We start from the raw sequence: 4,869 nt of genomic DNA on the forward strand, positions 1-4,869 counted from the left end.
TTTATGACTCTGAATTTGTTTTTGTTTTTTTTAATAGCAGTTAAGAGTGTCTGCTATTTTCAACCAAAATTTAAACTTCAAGTAAAACTTTATGTTTTATATCATTGAAAAATCTGTTAAAATGGAAATGTCATAATAATTTGCAAATCAATGTCAAATAACTATTCCATTTCTCTCTTCATAGTTTGTTTTTAATGTATATTTTATTTAAGCTTCAGGTTTTCTTTCAGCACTTCATCATTTGCTGTATTACCTCAACGTCATTTCCATTTCTGCCTATCTATTAACATCACCTTCTCTCTCAGGAAGTGGGCTATATGTAAGAGCCTGATCTTCAAAGAATAAAGTAGGTCCTGAAATATCTCTGTAGCTACTATTCAATATCACTTATCACTTCTGAGCCCAGTAGAAAGCTAATGTTGACTCAGATAAATAATGAATAATTAAACATAGTTGAACTTGTTTCAAATATTGTGGTTTTAAATCTTTTTATGGCAAAAACGAGCATATTATATAATCAAGGATCTGAACAACTAATATCATAGCTTCCAATTTTCCTTTACAAATAAAGCCAGGCAAAATTACAGAAAGTTCTGCAATAGCATTTTTATTTAGGTTTTTAAACTAAATATATGTTTTATCAAGTTATGGCCTTGTATTTTAAATCATAGCTCACTATCACTATGTTTAGTCATAAAAGTGTACATACTTATGAATTAATGTCAGCTATAATAATATTTCTTGGGCTTTTAAATGTAATCTCATTTCAAGCTTTAGAAATACAACCCAATGTTGTAGTAATCTATTTGGCATTTTTAAAAAGACATTTTAGAAATACTTATTGGTAATTTGGAAATGATATAGTTCTTAAGCTACAATTTAGAACATTTAAAATTGCAAGAATTAAGTAGAAGTTCATTTCACTGAGCCACTGATCATGTGATGTTATACTGTGTGTGTGTGTCTGTCTGTCAGAGAGAGACAGGGAGAGGAAGGGGAAGAGACTGAGAGGGGGAAAGGGAAAGGGAAAATGATGGAGCAAATAATATTGATTATTGACTGATGTTCTGAATTTAAAGTGCTTTTTACCCAGTCTTCCATATTTGATGCATCTTATAATCAATTGTGAAGAATGTTCAAGGCCAAAATTTCACCAAGGTCAAGCACATAGTCAAAAACCTAATTTGTCACTAGTAAAGAGAATCGAGATATATGGGATGTTTCATTTTATTTCTCAAAGTATTGAATTACATATCATTAAACATTTTATTAATATGGGAACTTTCCATAGTGCTTGTATTTAAATTTCCTATGTGATAATTTACTTTGAAATACTGCATATAGAGAGTGTGATATATGTGTATATAATATTGTTTATTTGTTTAAGTAGTGTTAAAAGATATACTGAGCCCTATTAAACATTTGAGGGGTTTATTTGAATAAAAATCCATTGGAACTGGGAAGCATCTAACCAGGAGTGTTTAGGAACACTTTTTCCATAGGAGCTAGAGCGATGATTAGAGAAGTAATGGAAGTAAATGTAGTGAATGTATGCTCAGTGGTATTTTACTCTTTGCTACCCCATGGAGTGTAGCCAGCCAGGCTTCTCTGTCCATGGAATTTTCCAGCTTAAGAATATTGGAGTGGGTTGCCATTTCCTACTCCAGGGTATCTTCCCCAGCCAAAGATGGAACCCACATCTCTTGCATCTTCTACAGTGTTAGGCAGATTCTTTACCACTGCACCACTTCGGCAGCCCTGTGGAAACAAAGCGGGGAAGTTATTTGTTTGCCTATGGCTTAAAAGCCTTGTTGTCTGAGCCTGATTGTACTTAGGTTTCCATCTTTTACCCTTGAGGCATTTACAGATTTAGATTTCAGTTTGCTTAGTAGGTCTTCGGAGAAGGCAATGGCACCATTCTTGCCTGGAAAATTCCATGGACAGAGGAGCCTGGTAGGCTGCAGTCCACGGGATCGTGAAGAGTCGGGCATGACTGAGCGACTTCACTTTCACTTTTCACTTTCATGCATTGGAGAGGGAAATGGCAGTATTCTTGCCTAGAGAATCCCAGGGACAGAGGAGCCTAGTGGGCTGCCGTCTATGGGGTCGCACAGAGTCAGACATGACTGAAGCGACTTAGCAGCAGCAGCAGCAGTAGGTCTTCATGGCATCAGAGCTTCCTCATCTAATAGCTTCCTTGTTTAATTAATTAAACAGTAGTTAGTGTTTAAATATACTGAATAGGATTAAAAATTTTAGAGATGGCTAATGGAAATTTATTAAAATATTAAATATATGTTTACATAAGAGTTCATTAACAAATAACTTGAGAAATAATTTTATTAAGGAAATTACAGATATTTAATTGTTGAATTTACAGGTATTCAATTACAGATATATAGTTATTTAGAAAGATTTTCTGAGCTCCAGTGAACATGTATGGATAAGGTTTATTAATCTGGTAAGACCAATAGCCTAACAATTACAAAATATATCTGTAGTTCAACAGAAGTCTTTTCCTGGGTCTCATGCTTAACAAGTCTCTGTTCCTATTCTCTCTGTTCTTCCTGATTCTGGAGACACATGTCTTCATATAGAAATGTGTTTTCATTTTACTTGATTATATTCCTAGGAGTGTAAATTACTAGATGTACAGTAGTTTAATTTTTAACTTTTAATTAAAAACATTTTATACATAGAATTTCAATTTCTGCCATCATTGTTTTGTAGTTTTCAGTGTACAACTCTGCATTTCTTCTGTTAATTTCATTCTCAAGACATATTTTTTTTGGTGCTATTGTGAATAAAATATTTTCTTAATTTTTATTTTCAAATGACTCATTGCTAGTACATAGGAAGACTTCTTTGCGTATTAATCTTCTCTCTTACAGAAGTACTCATGTAAACACATATCATTTGTGAAATAAGCCAGTTTTATTTTTTCCTTTCTATGGGTGTTTCTTTCTGTTTTCTTTTTCTCTCTCTTTTTGCCTCTTTTCACTGACTAGAACCTTTAGTGCAACATCAGTAGAGTTGGTGAGACCAGTGGACCTCCTTGTTCTGTTGAAAAATATTCATTGGCAAGTATGACATTAGCTCTAGTTTTTTGTTTGTTTCCCATACGGTTTTTATGTTGACTAAGAAGGTCCTTTTCTTTTCTAATTTGTTATGAATTTTGTCTTTGTCTTCAATAGAGTTTGTCAAATGCTTCTTCTTCCTCTTTTGAGATGACCATGTGGCTTTTGTCATTCATTGAAGCAATATGATATATAACATGAAATTATTTTGTTTGTTAAACCATCTTTGTCTTCTTGAGATAAATATGTAGCAATAGTTTTAAAAATCTTTTAATCTATTGCTGTATTTGCTTTGATATTTTTATTATAGTATTTTTATAATATGTTGTCTGTATTTTTCTAACCCTGTCTATACTTATCAGGGATATCTGTCACTTTTATTTTTCTTGTTATGTCTTGGTTTTGCACTGTTATCATGGTAATACCGACTTAGTAGAATAATACAGATTTATATCCTCTTCTTCCATTTTGCTTAAATTTTATGGATTGATGTTATTTTATCATTAAATATCTTCTGTATTTTAGCAACGAACTCATTTGCACCTGGGAGAGTTTATGAAGAGATTTTAAATTAGTAATTCAATTTATTTATTTGATGTTTACTAAGTGTGAACTTCGTTTATATTCTCTATTGTTTTTCTGTTGTCTATTGATTTCTATTCTGATCTTTAATATTTCTTTTCCTGCTTATATTTGATTTAGTTTCTTCTTCTTTTACCAGTATCTCAAGACTGCTACTGAGATTATTTATTTAGTTGTTTTAACCATAGGCATTTAGAGCTTATTCAGAACTCAAATATATATCCTATAAAAACTCATATATTGAAACCCTAATCCCAAATGTGGCTGTATATAGACATAGGGCTTTTAAAGAGGTTGTTATTGCTGTTGTTCAGTCACCAAGTCTTGTCACTTCTTAATCTCTTCTGCTTCTGCTAGGTCCTTACTCTTTCTGTTCTTTACTGTGCCCATTTTTGCATGAAATATTTCCTTGGTTTGTCTAATTTTCTTGATGATATCTCTAGTCTTTCCCATTCTATTGTTTCCCTCTGTTTTTTTGCATTGCTGACTTAAGATGGTTTTCTTATTTCTCCTTGCTATTCTTTGGAAATCTGCATTCAGTTGGGTATATATTTCCCTTTCTCCTTTGTCTTTCACTTTTCTTCTTTTCTCCACTGTATGTAATGCCTCCTCAAACAACCGTTTTGCCTTCCTGCATTTTTTTTTTCTTGAGGATGGTTTTGTTCACTGCCTCCTGTACAATGTTATGAACCTCTGTCCATAGTTCTGGCATTCTATCAAATTTAATCCCTTGCATCTATTTGTCAATTCCACTGTATAATCATAAGGGATTTGATTTAGGTCATACCTGAATGGCCTAGTTGAGGTTAAATGAGAGTAAAAGGATGGAGCCTTAACTTAATCCAAAAGAACTGGCGTCCTTTAAGATGAGGAAGAGACAACAGAGATGTAACATGCACGAGGAAATGCCCCTTGAGGACACAGCAAGAAGATAGCCATATGCACCAAAGAGAGAGACCTCAGCAGAAAACAAATCTTCCAACAGTTGTATCTTCAGTTTCCAGAGCTGTGAGAAAATAAACCTGTGGTGTTTAAGCCACCCATTTTGTGGTATTTTGTATGCAGTCCCAGAAGACTAATTCAAAGCTCCACATTTTCCCTATAACCTTACATTTAGCTGAATCCTACAAATTGTAATATGTTGTGGTTGTGTTTTCATTTAGCTCATAACATTTTCTAAATTCTCCATGATTTTCTCCTTAACCTATAA

This window comes from Bos indicus x Bos taurus, chromosome 4 (genome assembly GCF_003369695.1).
Source record: "Bos indicus x Bos taurus breed Angus x Brahman F1 hybrid chromosome 4, Bos_hybrid_MaternalHap_v2.0, whole genome shotgun sequence".
Lineage (NCBI taxonomy): Eukaryota > Metazoa > Chordata > Mammalia > Artiodactyla > Bovidae > Bos > Bos indicus x Bos taurus.